Source organism: Mastigoproctus giganteus, chromosome 7, assembly GCF_048544385.1.
Source record: "Mastigoproctus giganteus isolate SK-2022 chromosome 7, ASM4854438v1, whole genome shotgun sequence".
Classification (NCBI taxonomy): Eukaryota; Metazoa; Arthropoda; class Arachnida; order Uropygi; family Thelyphonidae; genus Mastigoproctus; species Mastigoproctus giganteus.
In genome coordinates, this window is record NC_143581.1 from 131,740,931 (window position 1) to 131,763,371 (window position 22,441).

Genomic DNA, 22,441 nt, shown 5'->3' on the forward strand with positions numbered 1-22,441 from the left:
ATCCACACTTCTAATTAAATAATTCTTTTTTATAAAATAGGAGGCTCAACGGGCAGAAAAATAATTCGAAATAACCAATTTTGAATTATCCAAGCTCCACTATATGCCGGTGTTCAAAGAAAGTGCATCACCCAGAAATTTCTCATTTCTAACCCTTTTTCACGATGGTATGTTACATTAATGACTAGCATCACAAATAGAAATATAAACAAAAAATATTTATTAATAGTTAAGGCAAAGCTAAGTAATATTTGACAGGTGTGATCTCAAAATATTCCAAAATGAACATTTGGAGTTCATTTTGGAATATTTTGGAGAATCTTTATACAACAGTTTTGGTAAACACAACAATTATGGCTGAAATTTTTATCAGAAGCCCTCAATTTGCTTCAGTTTATCATTTTAAATGGAAAACAAAATGAAAAATTCACCAGGTGCAAACCAATATTTAGTTAAACCACCTCTGGCCCTGATGACAGCAGCACATGTTCGAGGCATTGATAAGATCAATTTCTGAAGATAATCAACTGATAGTTCCAAACATGAATTATGGCTTCCTAAAGTTCACGAAGGGTCTCTGATTTCTTTCTGGCAACTGCAGATTCCACACGATGCAAACAGTTCTCTATAGGATTCAGGTCCAGGCTATTTCCTGGCTAGCTAAGAGTTGTAATGGACCATTCTTCCAACCATTTTTTCACCTGTAACAAGTGTAAACACATTACTGTCGAACCTCTAATGCAGAAATGAAGCTAAAGTAACTACAGAAGTGCCTACTTACACTTTCCGCCCAATGACAAGGAGCAGAGTCACCCTGAAAGATGCAGTTACTTGGCAGGTTGAAATGGTCTCTAATGGTTGGCAGCAATTTGCCTTCCAATATAGCCAGGTATCCATTGGCATTTATAGAACCTTTTATAAACTGTAGGTGACCTACTCCGCGATACAAAATGTACCCTTGTATCATTTGGCTGATAGAGAATTTCACTGTAGACACCATACAGTCTGGATGGTATTCTTCACCACATCTGCGGCGAATCGTTTGTCTCCCATCAGAGCCATGCAAGTTGAATTTCTTCTCATCAGAGAAAATAACTGACTTCCACTGCTCGGGGTGTCCATTTGACATGCTCCTTACACCAAATTAATCGGGCCTTTTTCATTTTTTGTGTGAGGAGGGACTTCTTCTTCTTAGAACGACGGGCTACAAATCCATTTTTGAAGAGGCGTCTTCTGATTGTTACTGCACTTGCTACCATTCCTGTATTTTCTTCCCAATCTCTATTCAGCTCAGATGAAGAAGCTTTACGGTTTTTAAGGAATAAGCGCTTCAAAATGGTCCTGTTTTGGCGTAGAGTCTCGTTTGTATCCATTTCCTTTTTTTTCCTATCAGCAAAACCAGTATTTTTGAGTTTGGAAAGAAATCTACTCATTGTCAACTGATTACAAGACACTCTATAAGTAATATGACGGGAAGAACATCCTCACGTAAAGCAACAATAGCTCTTCCTTTGTGGCGTCAACTGCATGTAACTTGCCATCCTGACACAAGAAAGGAATGACTGCAACTCTTGCAGAGCATGCTTATATAGCTGAAAGTAGCAGCTGATGCAATATTACGGCATCACCTATGCATGTCAATCTTATCTGATGCAATCTGTAAGAAATATTGCCATATACTTACGTTATCTGGATGACAATTACAATTTTAAAGGGTGATTCTTTGAACATCAGTATATAAGTATATACAGTAGAACTTCAATTGTCCATTAGGGTACAGGACCAAGACCATGATGGATAATTGATTAGACGGATAATAGAATATGTACATTAAAAACATTATACATACAATAGACCGGGTCATCTAACTTGTTTATTTTATTACATAGCCTAATGAAATATAATTAAACATTAATTATTATTTATTTTTTACTAGGTCATCAAAAAATCAGTACAGATATCTACATACATACCTATTTTTAATATGACTGGCATTGGTCTAGTAATGTCATAAAAAAATTTAAAAGAAAATGATATTACATAATTAAATTTCTTTTCTAAAAATGTCAGTCGATTTCTTTTGTTTCATTACACCTTGAGCCTTTTGGGAGGCAATGTTAACACTTGTGTAGCATCTTCTTCTTGTATCTCGAACCACTCAATGCACTTGGCAACAAAGTTTCAGCTTCACAGTGGCTAATTATGTTTGTTGTTCCATCAGTAGCAGCTGTTTCTTCTTCTTCAGTTTCAGAATCATCCAAAATAGACATCACTCTCTGCACAATTTTATTGTCGTCTAAAATTTCGCATATGCAGACAATCATTTACTTCCTCCATCGAAATATTTTTAAAACCAGAGACATTCGAACATAACTGCAAAATTTCAGTTTCTTTTGGAATGGTTTCTATATCAGTTGAATATATTTCTGGCCACAACTTATTCCAGCTTCTTTGTATTGTTTGAACTGGAACGTCATTCCAGACATCAACAACATTGGAAATTGCATATTTTATGGTGTAGCTTTTCCAAAACTCTTATCACATATAATTTATTGTTTGCTGAAACAAGTTTTTGAATGAACATTTTGCAATAACAACATTTCATACTCTCAATCACGCCTTAGTCCATTGGTTGAATGAGAGATGTCGTGTTTGCTGGCAGAAAATGGCATGATATTTTGCCATCATCACTTTTTGAATCACATAAGTGTATGGGATGAGTTGACACACTGTCCATCAGTAGCACTGCGTATTGTGGTAAACCTTTTGATGCTAAATATGATCTTACACATGGTACAAATATTTTACGAAACCAATCATGAAATATATCTTGGCTCATCCAAACTGGCAAAGCATTTAAATTATTATTTTTAAATGATCTAGGCTTTTTTGGTTTTCCTATAACAACCAAAGGCAATTTATGACTACTGCTGGCATTAGCATATACAATTACAGTGATGCAATCTTTTTGCATCTTATATCCCAGTACCACATATTCAGTCATTGAGGCCAGTGATTTTTGAGGTAGTGCCTTCAAATTAAGGCCAGTCTCATCGTAGTGTATATTTGGTCTTTAACAAAACTTCGATCAGCTATTTCCTTCTGTAGTTTTTCACGATAAATAGAAATTGCTGCACTATCTGCACTTAGTTTCTCACCTTGGATTGACAACTGTCAAATAGAATGGCGAAACTTAAATTTGTCCAACCATCCGATGCTAGCCTTGAATGAAAGATATCCACCTAGTTTTTTATTGATTTCAATGGCTTTTTCGATTATTATAGGTCCTGACAATGGAATTCCTTGGCTATGTTTCTGAACAAACCACTGAAACATTGCAGTATCCAATTGTTCATTTTTAGCAAGTTTAATTTTTTTTTTGACTTAACATTACAAGTAACATTAATGACTTAACATTACAAGACAAACATTTGGAGCGAGTGGATGGGTGAAATTAGAAGTTTTTTTTTTTTTTTTTTGGCTGATGCTATATAAGCTTGCTTTCTTGCATCATATGCCCTTGCTAATGCTAAGTGGTTTCCATTTTCAACACGTGGTTTTCAATTCTGTCTGCATCACGCTTGATATCATTTACTGCTGTTCTTCCTATTCCATAAACTGATGTTATACTGGTAGCACTTTCATCTTTTCTTGGGCGATTGATTATTTCAATTTTTTGTGATAATCCCGACACTAGTCGCTTATGTTTCTTTGTCATTTCAATGTGTTTACTAAATAAAAATTATTAAAATATGAAACGAGGTTAAAGTACAACCATATACAGTGAGTTGTAAACAAAGACTGAGTGACACATGGTGCCAATATCACAATGCATTATGGCATAGTGGGGTTAAGTAACAATTAACAGAAACTGACAGTAAATAGGGTGACGGACGATCGAAGTTCTACTGTATTTAAAAACCAGAAGCAACAGCATTTCTACTCTTAATTACTGTACCTCAATTTAAAGATAACGGTTGTGTATTAGGCCACATTGATTATTAGGAATTTATGGGAAAGCAACTAAAGCCAAGAGGTTTCAATATATCTATAAACTGCATACATTCTGTAGTCAGTTTTGCTGATCTTCATGAAGGAAAACCAGTCTCTGGTAGAAAAATGGTAAAAGCTGAATATATGATGACATAGCATATTTCAGCAGGTTTTCTTTATATTATGCATTCATTCAAGTGCCTTTCATTTTATACTCATCACATCAAATGAAATCACTTAAAATCTAATTTTGCTGGTCTTAGTTTTATTTTCAATTTCTGTATATCCTTTGCTGAAGTTTAACAAACATTTCTAAAGAAATCTATTTACAGGAAAAAAATATAAATAAGAAGAAAAAAAATATATATATAAAAAAAACATATATATATATATATATATACACACAGGCACTCCCGACTTATGTAAGGGTTGCATTCCACAGAACTTTGCATAAGTCAAGTTTTATGTAAGTTGGAATTTCTCTAAATGCTTATGCAGCACTTGCAACTATGCTTGCTGAATTTGATTGAAGCAAAAAAGAAATGTTTGACAAACATGTAAATAGAATTATTTATTCAATTTTTATATCTCATGCACAGGAAAAATTACAAAAGTGTACAAAATTACAAAAATTTCAAAATTATAAAAAGGGAGAGTAGACGGGCATAATGTCAGCAAGTTTTACCTTTCGAGCATCATTGCCAAAATTAACTCTCCAGCTGATAAGCACGCCGCTACAGAAGTTGAGGGCTGTCGAGATTTAGAATGGGTCTTTTCCAACACATCACAAAATTTATCTGCACCTGCAGAATCAGCACTGGTAGCTTCACTGCATTCTTTAATGTTTTAGAAACCAGTGTGATGCTTGAACCTATTAAACCACCCATTTCTTGCCATGAACTTGGCTTGGGGTTCACCGTACTTATCCTTAATATGTTCATAAATACTTGTTGCTTTTGCTTGAATGGCCATTACTCTCAAGGGGCACTCGCTTCTGAATCTGATTTTCCATCCATATTATTAACAGCATTTCAATCTTCTATATAGCACTTGAACACTTTTTTGTGATTACTGTTGATCTTAAATGTGTTGATCCTTCAACACGTTCTTTTATACGTGCACTGTCCCTTAAAATAGTATTCACTGTTGAAGCAGCGAGACCTAATTCCCATGCAATAGATGACAAACTTTGTCCTACGTTTTACTTCTTAATCATTTTTGTCTTCATTTCTGAATCAATTTTGTTTTGTTTCCCAGCACTGCCACCACTTTCCGTTGGGTGCTTTCCCTTCATCAAATAATAAGTAAATAGGAATTCATGTAATAAGTAAATGGGAATGAAGAGAAGATTCTGAAAATTTATTTATGTTTCTTATATGATTGAAGATTTCAGTGAAGGGAACACATTTCACCATAATAACCTAAAAGCCCACACAATTCAAGTTATTGGGATTATCACAAATGTTATCAAGCTGTTGCTGTTATTTGGTTTTTAGGAGCATTAGCAACTAAGGCCATATTGCTCCACGAATATGCAGTGGTCATTCCTTGACCTTTCCGCATCCTCCATATTTGGTGGTGATGGGCTCGAACCCCAGTCTAATCAAGAAACGTGCTATGCACTGCTGCTCCTTCCCACATGGCTACGGAGGTGCCTCTTATCACAAATGCAACAAGATCGAGTTTACTACCCGTTTATAATAGATTGCACTAACAGAAAAGCTCAATAAACCAGAAAGTGGAAATTCTTTTTATTGTTTTATGGTCGTGACCTCCATAAATGTTCTTTAGAAAAATATCAACAAAGCCATTCAAAATTGATTCTTATAATGGAACATATGATAACGAAGGAAGGATAACACTGCATTATAAAAATGACCATCTCGAGAGAGATAAACAGCTTAGTTATATATAGCAGAAATTTATATAGCAAAAAATTTCAATTTCCAAGGTCTTGGAACAAATTACCAAAAAAACAGTGTTATTAGGTTCACATTGCGATGTTTTCATAATACCCCAATTTATGCCAACAGGATGCAAAATGTGTTTCCATGATTTTTTACACAGAGTTTACACAGACCGGCAAAAACTTATGTAAAGTCTAATTTACGGAAGTTGTTGTTATTTGGTTTTTCGGAGCATTAGCAACTAAGGCTATATTGCTCCGGGGATATGCGGTGGTCATTCCCTGACCTTTACACATTCTCCGTATTTGGTGGCTGGCGGAAGTTAAGTATTGTGTAAGTTGGGGAGTGCCTGTGTGTGTGTATATATATATATATATATATTATGTGAGGTAAAAGTTAGGCAAAAGTGATAAAAATAAATAAATATGGCTATGTAGCTATCATTAGAGGCAGCAAATGCACATCATGTTTTATTAATTGGGTTTAATGACTTAATTGACTAAATTATACAGGGGATTATCGACTACCTTTTGTCCTACTACCGCTACTTTCCCTTCCCTGTTTGTTTATTTTATATTATTTTACGTTTTGTTTCGCTCTGCATTATTGCCGTACTACTGGCTGATGTTTTTATTTTAAATATCATATTTATTTTAATTATCAGATATATATATATATATATATATATATATATATATATATAAGTATGTAAGAATTGAAAAGTCTGATAAAGTTTGCATAGATTAAAGCAAAAAATACACACAGTGTCAAGTACTAGAAGGGTGAGGATAGCAGAAAAGAGAAGTAATGTAGGTTTGTAAAAGGATAAAGAATGTGAATATGCTATAAGTAATAATGAATTAAGAGAATTATAGGCTGAATTGCAAAGTGGTAATTGGCTTTGCAATTCAGCTTAAAAGCAAAATGATTAATACAAATGATTAAACAAATAAAATAAAAGGTGGGATAACTGTGATCAGATATGGGTGGGCAAATTTAGTTAAGTTGAATATACAGATATCAAAAATGCAAAAATCTGATGCAAGCTGAAGTAAATATTGTCAGGTATTTCATCAGGGAACTACATCTGATCATGTAACAGGAACTACATTACTATATTAGTCCATAACAGTGGGAGAAAGGCAAAATAAAGCAAAAAGATTAAAATTAGCACATTCTCTCATAGTATGGACAAAGTAGTCCCAATGCAATGTCAATGATAAAAAAATTATGGTAAAATAAGGATAAAGCTAAAATAAAATATAAATAAGCATTTTGAGAGTAGGAAAAAAGGTTTTTAAATTTAATGTTGGTTTTAAGTAAATTGCAAAAAAAAAAAAAAATTTTGTGTTGGAATATTGTGGAAATTAGATGAATTAAAATTAGAATTAAGAACAAGCATATTGTATAGGGCAAGGTATAAAATTGAGGATGGGGAAAGGATAAAGTAGTAATTAAATAAAGACGAAAATAGCGATAGAATGAGGATAGCTGGAACGTTCATATCACCCTCATATTGAACTAATAGTTTTACAAACAGGAAAAAGCTAGAAGTAGAAAGATAAAAAGTATAGAAAAAAATATTTATATCTGTAAAGTCCTATCATTTCAACCACATTTCTACGTTATAGATACACTTTCTCTTTGCCAGTGCTACTCTTATGTATCTCTACACACTTATTTTATCTAAATACGACTATAGAGGTCACTATTTTCCATTTCTTCATAGCTCTCTATTAAGTCCATTTTGCTGCTATAAATCTATATACCTGAAGCAAAGTCACTAATGTGGTACTGCTTTAGATACAGTCATCTACTAAATATATGCACTATATTGCATATATTTAGTAGAAGTGTGCACTATAGTGCATACTAAATATATGCACTATATTTTTCCGCCTTCTTCCTTCCGCTACATATTACTTGAAAATTCTAGGTATCATTACTATTCTCTATTCACTCATTATACTTTCGGTTTGTGTTTTGGCTTATTTTTGGGCCTGTTTACACTTGCATGATTTTTTGATTTCGTTTTTCTTGCAGTACAAGCATTTGGTATTAGTTTCCTTATTATACTAACACTTACTAAGCTAGGGCCCTTATTAAAAGGTTGGGCTTTATAACCCCAGCTAGCCTAATACATTTAATATCTTTTTCTATACTTTTTATCTTTCTACTTTCTACCATTCATAAAACTATTAGAGCAATACGAGGATGATACAAACATTCCAACTAACCTCATTTTATCATTATTTAATTACTACTTTATCCCTTCTCCATCCTCAATTTAATACCTTGCCCAGTACCATGTGCTTATTCTAAATTCTAATTCATCCAATTTCCACAAAATTCCAACACTAAATTTTTTTATTTTTCCAAATTTACTTAACACCTACATTAAATTCAAAAACCTTTTTTCCTACTCTGAAAATGCTTATTTATATTTTATTTTATCCTTATTTGTAATTTAATTTTTTATATCATTGACACTGCATTGGAACTACCTTGTCCATACTGTGAGCGAATGTGCTAATTTTAATTTTTTTGCTTTATTTTGCCACTCTCCCATTATTATGAATAAATATAGTAATGCAGTTCTTGATACATGGTCAGGTGTAGTCCCTGATAAAATACCTGACCATGTATCAATATTTACTTCAGCTTGCGTCAGATTTTTCCTATCCCTATATTCAACTTACAACTAAATTTGTCACCCATTTTACTTTGCAGTTCCCTCATCTCTAATTGGCTTTGCAATTCAGCTTATAATTCTCTTAATTCATCATAACTTATAGCATATTCACATTCTTTCTCCTTTTACAAACCTACATTACTTCTTTTTTCTGCTATCCTCACCCTTCTAGTACTTGCACTTTGGCACTATGTGTATTTTTCACTTCCATCTATGCAAACTTTGTCAGACTTTTCGATTCTTACATACTTTTGCATAAATAAACTTTTTATATAAACTTTTGCATCCTTTACTGCTGCTTTGCATGTTTTGGTGCATCTGTCATTCCTAGGCTTATTTATTTTTATTCATCAACTGAAACTACATGTTTAATACTCTTGATTTTATATTACATTTAATATATATATATATATATATATATATATATATATATATATATATATATATATAAAAATAATGGCTTAAAAGTTTATATTTATCTGTTATATATATATATATAAAACAGATAATTAATATAAAATTAAATTAATACATATGCCAGTAGCATGGCAAAACTGTAGAGCGAAAAATTAATATAAATTAAATAACAGGGAGGGGGAAAGTAAAGTAACAAGATAGAAGCTGTAGCCACAAGTCTCCAAATAATTTAGAAGTTCAATAAATCCAATTAATAATAAATCCATTTTAAATTTAAAATATAAAGCCAATTATATAATAATTTAGCGGCACCCCCCCTTGCAAGGTACCAGTTCCGAGAGACGTGAAATATCATCAAAACAGGACTAAAATGAACTACTAAAGTAAAACAAAGTAACAAAATAATAGACTGACCATTATGCCCCATATCGACGGAGGACCACAAGGCCAATAATGGTCATGGAATCACTGCATTTCAATCGCTAGACAAATCATTGCAAAGGTGAACCCATCGAAGGGCCAAACCACCCTATCATCCTCCGATCAATCCACAAATGCAGAGAATTTGCATAGCGGTGGTCCTTAAGCAGCGAGAAATAAACTATAGAACAGACCAGCGCTCCAGAGCAGAGCAACACCACCGACACATAATGTAAGCTTAACCAGCTTATATAGACAGAAAAAGGAAAATACAATATAGATGGTGGTATAGGCACAGATTTAGCAAGTCAACCCTACTATCACCTGATTTATATTTGAATAATGGCTTTAAAAGTTAGAATGAAATAAAAAATAAAATAAATATAAAGCTATCATTAGAGGCATCAAAATGCACATCCTCCACATGATGCCCAGTACATAACAGATAATTAATATAAAAATAAAATTAATACATATGCCAGTAGCATGGAAACACTGTAAGGCAAAAAATTAACATAAAAATTAAATCAACAAGGAGGGAGAAAGTAAAGGTAACAAGACAGAAACTGTAGCTGAAAGTCTCCAAATAATTTGGTTCAATTAATAATAAATCCATTTATAAAATCCATTCCATGACCATTATTGGCCTCGTGGTCTTCCGTCGATATGGGGCATAATGGTCAGTCTATTATTTTGTTACTTTGTTTTACTTTAGTAGTTCATTTTAGTCCTGTTTTGGTGATATTTCACGTCTCTCGGAACTGGTACCTTGCAAGGGGGGTGCCGCTAAATTATTATGTAATTGGCTTTATATTTTAAATTTGTAAAATAATAAGAGGAGTTTACCTCAATATAGTATGTAGAACACTTCCGTATGATACTCTCCAGAAATTAAATCGAAAAAATTACATTGGAGTAAAAAATAATTAAAAACCAATTTAACACAATTAAAAATATTAAAAAGAATCTAACGAAAATATTCAAATATTAAGCATTACAGCTCTGATTCATACTACTTAAATTTTAAATGGATTTATTATTAATTGGATTTAATTGAACTTCTAAATTATTTGGAGACTTTCAGCTACAGTTTCTGTCTTTGTTACTTTTACTTTCCTCCTCCCTGTTGATTTAATTTTTATGTTAATTTTTGACTCTACAGTTTTGCCGTGCTACTGGCATATGTATTAATTTTATTTTTATATTAATTATCTGTTATGCACTGAGCATCATGTGGAGGATGTGCATTTTGCTGCCTCTAATGATAGCTTTATATTTATTTTATTTTTTTATTTCATTCTAACTTTTAAAGCCATTATTCAAATATATATATATATTTTTTTTTTTTTATTATTTTTTTTTTTTTTTTAATTCTGAAAAAGGTGAAATGTGAATTTGTTCCCTTTACCCTTGTTTGATGCTAGAAGCGATTAATGCAGGATCACACAGCTGGTTATTCCTGCTAAGCATTAACTGTTAAAAAAGGGAACTAGTTTAGCTCACTGGCACAAAAGAAAACGATACATATAAAATAAATATTAATTATGTAAATAAATTAATCAGAATATAGGAATACTTCAGTTTCTAAATTCTGGGTATCCACTTGGTTCATTTGGGCCTGCCTGGAAAGAGAGAGAGAGACGGCATGGCTCATGGAGTAGAATTTTTCTCAGCGTGGTCTGTACTTGTTAATAGGAGAGAATTTTTACAGGGATGGGATATGTTTCTGTAAAAGAGGTGAAAGATTATCACTGATGCTATTGAGGCAGTGTTAGGTGGGTCAGAAAACTGATAGCTTGGATGAGGGGGAACCCACTAATAGATTAACTGGAATCAGGCAGAGGTGAAAGTGATTTCTGCACTTCTACTGAAACATGCAGCAGCCTGGAAAGCAGGGGGGTGGGGTCAGGGATTCAAACCCTGCTGTGTGTAGGGTTGTCAGGTCCTACGTTACCATTTAGTGTTTTTAATTTGCCTGTAAGTAGGTTTCTTCCTTTTTTTTTTTTTTTTTTTTTTTACAAGGAAAATCATGTTTTAAACGTCCTGGTAAATATAGTTAAAAGTTGGTTGCTAACACAACCATCAGATGATGCTGCAACTATTCAAAGACTGTTGGCAACAGTGTTTTTTCAACAATTGCCTACCATAAGAAAGGGGGAATATCAGTAAAATAGTAGGATATTTGTTAAGTATTCCTGGCTCAAATACTGTAGAAGAAAGAGTGTTTTCGTTAAGGAAATTGAAGTGAACAGAGGTCAGAAACAGACGTCACCGAGAGTTAATTCAGGCAGAGTTGCAGATTGCAATGGATTTCTCTTTTACATGTAAAGAATTCCTTCAGTATGTAAAACAGGATAAACAATTGTTAAAAGGGGCAAAATGTCAAAATAAGTACAATTAAGATATCAGACAATTTGAATTTTCTTGTATTTTTAAAACTAATTTTATCGACAAAAATCTTCCTTTTTTTAGGAAAACCTGACAATCTTAGCTGTGTGTCATGAAACAAGCAAATACATAGGCTCTGTTATTAGCACTAGCATTAGTAGAGGCACATATGATGCAAGAAAACAAGCCTAAAAAAAACACACCTTCCCATTTCACCCATCCATTTGCTCCAAAATGTTTGTCTAGTTCTGCCTTGAATTTATTTAAGCTGTCAACTTCTACAACGACAGATGGAAGTTTGTTCCAACAATGAACCACCTGCTGGCTAAAGGCAAATTTCTGCACATCTATTCTACAACTGTCTTTCCTCAATTTGAATGTATGTATGTATGCCCTTCAGGTGATTTTTTTTTTTTTTTTTTTTTATGAGAACCCCAAACACGAGAGGTATTATAACCTATAGTACTTAGTACCGTGCTTGGGTTGGAGGTTGAGAAGACGAAAGAAGATATTTGTTGATATTGGACTTGAACTTCTGTAGATTGTAATTTTCAGGAAATACGTATGAAGGAAGGTTGTTCCAGAAAACGGCAGTTGAATGAATAAATGAGGAAGATGAAAAGTTGGTTCTGTGGGTTTGAAGTTGGACAGTAAATGGATGTTGGCTGGTGGCGGCACGTGTTCGGACTGTTTTGAAAGAGAGAGCGGGAATTATAGAAGCCAATTCAGAAGAACAGTGCCCATGGAAGTATCTGTAGAAGAGGCATGCAGCAGAAACAGTGCGTCTATGAGACAGCGAGTGGAGAGACTCTGTTAGAGATGAATCATTAATTAACCTAACTGCCCTCTTCTGAATGGAATCAAGAAGCCTGAGAGAGGTTTTGGGGGCACCACCCCAGATGTGGGAACAATATTCCATGGCAGGGCGGATTTGCGATTTATACAGAGTGAGCAGCTGTTTGGGAGAAAAGTAACGCCGAGAGCGAAAGAGAAAACCAAGTTTTTTAGATGCAGAGGAAGCAATATTTGTAATGTGCTTGTGCCAAGAGAGATTAGAAGTCAGGGTAATCCCCAAAAGAGATATATCCTTTTGCCTAGAAATTGGAGTGTCACTAAAGATAAGCACAGGAGCAGAAGAATCCTTTTTGCGAGATATAAGACAAGATTGAGTTTTAGAAGGGTTGAAATCAACTAAGTTGTCTTTGCCCCACTGGAGAATTACCTGAAGATCGGCATTTAAGGAATTGGCAGCAGATTTTCGAAAACTTGAAGCTGATTGAGCTGGACAAGGTTTCTCAAAATGGAAAGTTGAATGCAATGTGCTATCATCGGCAAAACTATGGATAGGATTTCCAGTCAATGGAAGAAGGTCATTGATATACAAGAGGAAAAGAGTGGGGGAAAGAACTGAACCTTGGGGGACACCGGCATTAGTGGAGAAGTTAGAAGACAGAGAGCCATCTACCATCACCCTCAGTGAGCGATCAGAGAGAAAACTGGATAACCAATTACTAAAAACAGTTGGCAAACCATAAGATGGAAGCTTGTTTAGAAGACCTTTATGCCAAACACGATCAAAAGCCTTTGAGATGTCAAGAGCAACTACTTGTGTTTCACCGAACCTTTCCATTGAATTAGTCCATAAATGGGTAACATAAGCCAGAATATCACCAGTGGATCGACACTGACGGAATCCATACTGGCGATCGTTGATCAGACGGAAGGTTTCTAGGTAGTTTAAGAGTTGGCGGTTAATTGATTTCTCTATTACTTTAGAAAGAGTAGAAGTAATTGCAATGGGACGATAATTGGATGGGAGGGATTTGTCACCCTTTTTAGGAACTGGCTGGATATGAGCAAATTTCCAAGCAGAAGGAAAAACACCTTTGGAATAAGAAAGTGAAAAAAGGCGGCAAAGAATAGGAGTAAGTTCAGGAGCACAGGTTTTGAGAACAAGTGGAGAAATACCATCAGGACCTGGAGCTTTCTTAGCATCAAGATTCATCAAAATCCTTCTGATATCCTTTTGACGGAAGACCACAGGAGGCATTGAATGGAGCGTGTTAGGAATGGTGGGAGGTGTTTTACCAAGATCATTAATACATGAGCTCAAAGAAAAATGGGATGCTAGCAGGTCAGCTTTATCCTTGGCTGAAGTGACAACTGAACCATCTGGTTTGGACAGAGGTGGGAGCAGAGATGGGCAAAAGTTGCGGCCAACAGCTTTGGCAAGAGACCAGAATGCTCGGCTGCCATTAGGGCAAGAAGCAAGTTTTCTACTCTTAGCCTGTTCAAACTCTAGTTTGGATTGATTAATAACTGCTTTACAATTGTTGCGAGCTTTGGTGTAGGCAGAAAATGAAACTGAAGAATTAGAAACAAGCCAATTACGATATGCAACGTTCTTCTCTTGGACAGCCTTAGCACATTTATTGGAAAACCAAGGTTTAGATAAAGGACGAGATTTTAAAGTGGAGTGTGGGATAAAGGATTCCATTCCTGCAAGAATAATTTCACTGACACGATCTGAGCAAACGTTGACATCAGAAGTTTGGAAACAGTAATCAGACCAAGGAAAAGAAGAAAAGAAGTCTCGCAGGTCATCCCATTTTGCATTCTTGTAATGCCAAACAATACGAGGTTGGGAATAGCCATGAGATAAAGGTTCCATTGGAGAAGAGGCAATCACCAAGTTGTGATCTGAAGTGCCTAAAGGACCTCTCACTTCAACCTTGTACTTAGAAGGGTTGTTTGTGAGAAAAAGATCAAGCGTATTGGCTGTATGATTAGGATTGTCCGGTATTCTTGTAGGTAAATGAACAATCTGTGCTAGGTCATTAGTAATTGCAAAAGCCTCAGCATCTCGACCTGCTGGGTCGGTGTGACTAGAAAACGGAAGCCAGCTGGAGTTGTGAACGTTAAAATCACCAAGGAAAATTACCTCACTGTTAGGAAAGTTGGACTGGAGAAAGTCAAGTTGCAAAGAGAGGAAGTCAAAGAGCTCCAAGTGATTAGTGGAGTTGGGAGAACGGTAGAGACAACAGATGAATTTTACACAATGAGGCAGAGAGATTTTAAGCCAGAGAAGATCAAAGAGAGGAGATTCCAAATTGCCAAGTCTCTGACAGGGAATATCAGAACGGACATATGCACAAGTACCACCTTTGAGGCGAAAGGAATCATACAGCAAATAATTTGGACATCTGAGATGAGCAGTAGTTGAATCAACTGATAACTGAGATTCAGTCAGAAAAAGTACATGGGGTTTGGAAGACTGCAAGTGGAAATGGACATCGTTGAGATTAGAATTGAGACCACGTATATTTGTGAAATGAATTAGGAAGTCCTTGGGAGGTTTAGATCTTTTCGCAGATAAGCTTGCTCTATTATTTTGACAATTCATGGTGTATTCAATAGTAAGAAAAAGTGGGTGGGACATGCTGTATGATGTAATGAAATTTTTGGATATGGCGTACATGTGGTAAGAATATACCCAGATCCTTGACATAACGTGGCCTCGACAATGCTCCCCGCATACACACTACTCGGACTCCCTCCAGTCACTATCTGGCAGAGTAGAGGTAGCAAGATTATACACTAGCTGATCCGGAAGCTTCCTAGAGAGTTACCAATAGGTTCAGTCCGGTGTACTAACTAGCGGCCGGCCTGCGAACACCGTTTTAGAGCTGTACCCTCGAAATGTAAGGAATATTGGATCTCGCCACGACATTCATCATAACCTCAAAAATCATCAATCATACTGCATGATGGAAGAGATAGGGAAGGGTTGGCCGGAACTTAGCTCTAGAGACTAAACATGGGTTCCACCACTTCAAGCCTCCAATAAGCAAAGTGGTGGTTTTTCACCGGTTGATGAGAGTCATCTACCACCTAGTACTGCCTGGTAACATAGAGGGGCGGCGTTCCTCCATGTGGTGTGGGCGCCACACCTCGACCCCTGCTTACGTTGGTTCACACCTGGGTGGTCACCCACCATGTACTTGTGCATGAAGGTTATACCCAGGATTACTAACAGTCCCACCATCGTGAAGGTGCAAGCAGAGGATTTGGCTGTCATAGACCGTCCGGACTTCACCGAAATTGGGTCCACTTTGACTTGAGTGTCACCCGAATATCAGTTCCATCAGCGTTTTAGACTCACAGGTAGCAAGAACAGCTTGTCTGGCATATCTGAGAGAATGTCTGTGACAGCCTCAAGGACCAAAAGATTAATCTGGGCAAGAGGAAGAATCCCATCAGCATTGAGCTTGCTCAAACCATTCAAGGGTTTATACACCTCAATCAGATCACCTTGCAGGTGCCTAGTCTCCAGACACTAATTTGCAAAACTTAAGCCTTTCTTTGTAAGATGTAAGAACAACCCTTTGTTCCATTCACTTGTTGCCCTTCTCTGTACTCGTTCCAGCAGTTCTACATCCTTCCTAAAATGATGCCTCCAGACCTGTATACAGTATTTGGTCCCAGGGTGTGGCCTGACCACTGCCTTATACAAGGGGATAATCACCTCCTTATCCCTGCTAGAAAATTCCTGTATATCATTTACAAGACCTCTTGCAGACATCTGCACTGCTCAGAAAACTTCATGTCTGACTGCACAATTACTCCCATGTTCTTTTCATTCTCTACCACCCTGAGTGTAATACCACAGGTTATATGCACACATATGCACCTGTTCTTATAAGATTAAGAACAGGTACATGTTAGTTGTCTGATGGCACCGGGGATTTCCCCCATCTCTGCTAAGAACAGGTACATATATATACTTGCATGTACACTAATGCTAGGAGCATAATTAGGAGCTACGAATAATTGCAGAATAGATGTGTGGAAATTTGCCTTTGGCCAGCGGGTATAAGATTGCTGGAACAAACTTCCATCTGTCGTTGTGCAAGTTGATAATTTAAATAAATTCAAGGAAGAACTGGACAAACCTTTGGAGCAAATGGATAGGTAAAATGGAAAGTTGTTTTTTTTTTGTGGCTGGTGCTGTATAAACTTGCTTTCTTGCATCATATGCCTCTACTAATGCTAATAAATAAATTTGATGAATGAATTCTTAGTATGATTAACAAATGCAGACATTTTGGGGAATATGAGAGATATATATGGTGCCTCTGATGTCCCCCAGACATATGAGATGAAGACATATGAAATGAAGAATTTGACTGTGAGGGAGTACAATGTGTACAGAAAAGATATTGTGTATATTGTCAAGAGGCACTGGGGGGCCCCTACAAACTGGGTATTATGCAATGTGATGCTACAAACTCTATAAATGCCAGAGATAGTGTAAGTTTGAATGTTAATTTGCATAGTGCAGTGTTGGCCTGTTGTTCCTCTGTCATTTAGCTGGGCACTGCATTGAAGGGGGGGGCCTTCCCCATGCGAGGATGGCCTCCTCCCACAGAGGTGCCCTTTTATCCCTCTAACTTTCTATTTATAGGTAGACAGCCTTCCTATTGTCCACCTTAATCTTCTTCATCTGTTCCTTCCTCTTCACTGTCAACCCCTTTCATGCTTTCCTCTTCTAGCAGGGGGGTTCCCTCTCCCTATGGTCCTCTCTGGCAGGGGCTAGCCCTGTACTGCACCTGAGCTTGCCAGGGAGGGAAAAAACCCACTAGAAAAGGAAATTGGCATGAAATGAAAGGGGGTGACAGTGAAGAGGAAGGGAACCGATGAAAAGGAGTGGACAATAGGAAGGCTGTCTACCTGAAAATAGGGGGCCCCTATTTCCTATTAAGGAAAAGTAAAAAGGTTTGTGGTGGTAGGAGATCCACCAGGCAAAAGGTTGGGATGGGAGGTGGGGGAAGGGCAGATGTGAGTGTAGGGAAGAAAGTCATAGGATCAGAGTGCTCTATACTTAGACAATACTGTTGGTAACATCATCAAATGGCCCCACTGTATAGAATTTAAAAACTATCTGGAACCACAGTAGTCATCCGTATGAAAGCAAAAGCCCATCTGTTTATCCTTGACAGTAATTACATCAAGTACAAAAAGGATACACTCATTCAAGATACCTCGTGCTGCCCCACTATCTAAGCCAAAGTTTATACATGGTTTGCAAAATCAACTTTAATTATACTATGCCATGCATAAAAACATTTTGTTACTTAAAATTAATACAATTCATAATGCAACAACAACACAACGCAGGAGGAATATGACCACTTAGCCCCATTCTAGAGGAATTAGGCTTTAGACCATATTAACACCTCTCACCAATCCCAATGGACCGAGGAAGGGCAGATGGGAGTGTAGGGGAAGAAAGTCATAGGGTCAGAGTGCTCTATACTTTAGACAATGCTGTTGGCAACATCATCAGATGGTCCCACTGTATAGAATTTAAAATCTGTCTGGAACCACAGTAGTCATCCTTACGAAAGCTCATCCATTTATCCTTGACAGTAATTACATCAAGTACAAAAAGGATACATTCATTCAAGATACCTCGTGCTGCCCCCCACTATCTAAGCCAAAGCTTATGTGTGGTTTGCAACATCAACTTAAATTATACTATGCCGTGCATAAAACCTTTTGTTACTTAAAATCAATACAATTCATAATGCAACACAACACAACTCTGGAGGAATATAGCCCCATTCTAGAGGAATTAGGCTTTAGTCTGTATTAACACCTCTTGCCAATTCTAATGGACCAGGTTTCCTCTCTTCCACTGGGAGGCGGGTCCTACTATCTAGCCTCAACCTGTTCCTCCTCTTAAAGACATCAGCAACAAATTTGTTAAAGTAAGTGAATAGCCTCCTATCTGTGAACATGATCCAAAGACTACTATGCTCCAGTTGGCCCAAACATATTAATTCCATTCGAATGTCCACATAATTATCACAAATCATCACTATGTACTCAGCAGTTTTCTCATTCCCACATGAGCTAATCCACTTTCAATCAATCATAGTTGACATAATCTACTAGCCAAGCAGTGTCCTGTCAATAAAAATGCAGCAGTTCATAAAGAACTGTTGCCACGATTTCCTTTTTACATCTAAAATTCTGAAATTTGGTAGGAGCATAAATGTTGCTCAACCATTCTCAGAGAGCTCCCACCTCTCTTGCCAGATATCTTTCATCTGGTCTACTATTCTTTCTTTTTCAAAGCTGATCTGCTCTAATATAGATTCTGCCCATCTCAGGATGCTAAGTTATATTCAAGGTTAATCTCCTTATGTTTTATCTAATGTAGTACATTAATGCATTTTCAGTATTACTTAAAGATCCACTGGAAGACATCCTGCAATCACTTGCAGTGCTTCAATTGAAACCATTCAACAAGCCCTGGTTGTGCAAAGGAGAGCAAACCTTTTGTGCTTGAAATAAGTACGTTTTATTAACAGTTGTGTTAGTTATACCATGCAGCCAAGCCACAGAAGTATAAGTGATGATGGGTGTAAAGAGACAATGATATAAAGTATTAAGTGCTCTGCCCTTAATTCCCCAATCAACCCCATATAACCCTTCTGAGCTTGGTATACAATGTGCTGCTGTCGAAGAGAGGTATGATTGTGCATTTTGAGGAAACTGTATCTGTGCATTGAAGAATGGCAGGTGGGCATGCAGGTAAAAAGCAATTTAAATTTGTTATCATTGGAGATGGAACAACTGGAAAGGTAATTTTTTTAAAGAAATTTTAACAAGATCTTCTTCAGCTCGGTGAACCTCTAAGGTTCTTGGCTGCAAGCACAATCTTCCTCCATTCCTTTCTGTCCTTCACTCGATCTGTCCATCTGTTATTCCAAGCTCCTCTAGGTCCCACTGCACATTGTCCTTCCATCATTGACAGGGGCATCCTTTTGGTGTTTTACCTGTTGGTATATATTGTTTTCTACATCAGCATGTTCGTGAGGCAACAAGAGGGAGCAATACTCTTGATCTGATTATCAGTAGTGATTCTTCATGTCGGATAGATGTGCGGAAATTTGCCTTTGGCCAGCGGGTGGTTGGTTGGTGGAACCGACTTCCATCACGTGTTGTAGAAGTTGATAGCCTAAACAAATTTAAAGCTCAACTGGACAGGTATTTCGAACGAACAGAGGGGTGAAATGGCAGTGGGGTTTTTTTTTTTTTTTTTTTTCTTTGGCTGATGCTGAATAAGCTTGCTTTCTTGCATCATATGCCTCTACTAATGCTAATGCTAATATTGGTATGCTTGTTTGTTTGCACTGGAATCTTCAATTCTTTCAATATGTCCTAGCAATCTAAGTCGCATCGCCTTCGTTTTGTAAACAATCAGTGGTGATTTATAATTTCGGTAGAGTTCTATATTACGTCTCCTGCTCCATTCTTCCGTTTGGTTGCCTTTGATGGGTCCAAATATCTTTCTAAGTATTTGGTTTTCAAATCGTTGTAACATATTGTTATCATGGATAGTTGTATTCCAGGTTTCTACTCTGTATAGCACTATGTGTCTAATGCAGGTTTTATATAACTCTATTTTAAGTCTGTGATAAAATTTTAGACGACAGAAGATGCTGAATTGAAAAATATGCTCTATTTTCTGCCTGGATTCTAGCCTTAACTTCTGTGTTGGTATTATTTTCATTATTTATCATTGAGCCTAGGTATTTGAATGAGGTTACATTTTTAAAGTTCAGATTATCAATTATAAAATTTGTCTTGGTTGTTATCACTTCTTGCAAATTTTAAATATTCAGTTTTTTTTTGGTTAATTTAGAGTCCAATTTTTCCAGCAGCTATGCTTAATTTTTTAAACATATTTTTTACATTTTCCGGATTATCGCTAACTAGAAGATCTATGTCACCTGCAAATCCTAGGATCATTGTTCTATCTGTACCCTCTTAGTTTATTTCCCTGATACATTTCTCCAAAGCAGTGGTTTTCAACTTTTTTTAATAACGGCACCCCTAAGTAATTTATTTTATTTTGCAGCACCCCTACCATACTGTACACCATTTTATAACGAAATAAACATATAAATTTAAAAAAAAATAATAAGTTTAAGTAACTTAAACCCAAATTACGTGGCACCCATGGAATTTTGTTGCGGCACCCCAGTTGAAAACCACTGCTCTAAAGCAAGATTAAAAAGGATTGGTTAAGGGGCATCACCCTGTCATAAACCTGTTGTGATATTGAATGCTTCTGATTTGGTTCCATTAGAAAGAATAATACCCCTATTACCATCCATGCACATCTTTATCAGATTTATCAATTTTTGTAGAATACCAAAATCTTTTAGAATATTCCATAAGCTTTTCCATAAGCCTTTCCAGTCGTAGGCTTTTTTAAAATCGATAAAAAGGTTATGTACTGGTTGATTGTATTCCCATTTCTTTTCCAAAATTTGTCTTAAAATAAAGATTTGGTCTATAGTAGCTCTATTCCTTTGGAATCTTGCTTGGTATTCGCCTATGTTATCTTCAGCAAATGGGGTAATTTTTTTTAGTAGGATGTTTTATAGAATTTTGTAGCATGAATAGAGTAGCGATATTCCTTGGCAATTATGGCATTCCTGTATATCTCCTTTTTTATAAATTGGTAGTATTATTGAGTCCTTCCATTCCGCTGATATTTCTTCTTTTTCAAATATTAATATGATTATTATTATTAGCTACATGGTGCAAGGAAGCCTAAGGTTTATGCTGCACCAGCCAAAAAAATAAAAATAAAAAAAAAATTCCTGAGAGAGAGAGAGAGAGAAGTAGAAAGGAATCACCAAGACAGAGAAGAATGATGATATCCAGCTCAAACCCCTAGGAGTGCCAAGTCCATACTCACCAGATGTTGAGCCCCTGGTGTAAATTAATTCATATAGTTTTTTTTAGTTAGGTTTTCCTCCATTTTAAATTAATTCAGAGGCAATTCCATCCAGGCCTGGAGCTTTATTATTTTTTAACAGTTCAATCTTTTCTTGTATTTCTTCTAAAGTAGGTATTGGTGTTTCAATTTGATCAAGATGGATGTATTCCATCAAATTTATAATTCCAGTGGATTTGTTTAGTTTCACTCAGTCTTGTGGTTGGTTGTCTCAAGTATGAGCTGACACACGACTTAGTGTATCCCCAATTCACAAAGGAGGATTGAAGGGTGACACGAGTAATTACAGACCAGTTAGTTTAACTTCTGTTCCGGGTAAAATAATGGAGTCACTGGTTAAAGATGCATTGCAGGATCATCTAGACAAGACTGCAGCAATAATTCAGACACAGCATGGGTTAGTTAAGGGAAAGTCTTGTCTGACAAATTTGATAGGATATTATGATGTAGTTACAAAGAAACTGGATGCAAAAAATAATTTTGATATCATATATTTGGATTTCAGGAAAGCTTTTGACACTGTTGCGCATGAAAGACTATTGTACAAATTGGAGCAGAATGGTATTAAGGGTAAGTTGCTACAATGGCTAAAAGGATGGTTAAGTGGGAGAAGACAGAGGGTGGTAATCAATGGGTGCTGCTCTTCGTGGACTATTATTATTAGTGGAGTCCCACAGAGTTCGGTGTTGGGTCCACTGTTGTTTTGTATATTTATCAATGATATTGATGAAGGTATATCAGGCTTAATGTCAAAGTTTGCAGATGATACAAAGGTTGGCAGGGTTGATAATAACAGTAATGGCAGTG

General features: G+C 36.2%; 1 protein-coding gene across 3 annotated transcripts in view; it reads right to left on the bottom strand.

Annotated features, from left to right (window-relative positions):
* The window catches only part of LOC150083206 (ras-related protein Rab-28-like), a 158,944-nt gene that overhangs the window by 65,198 nt on the left and 71,305 nt on the right, over positions 1–22,441 (bottom strand). The gene's annotated exons all lie outside the window — the stretch shown is intronic.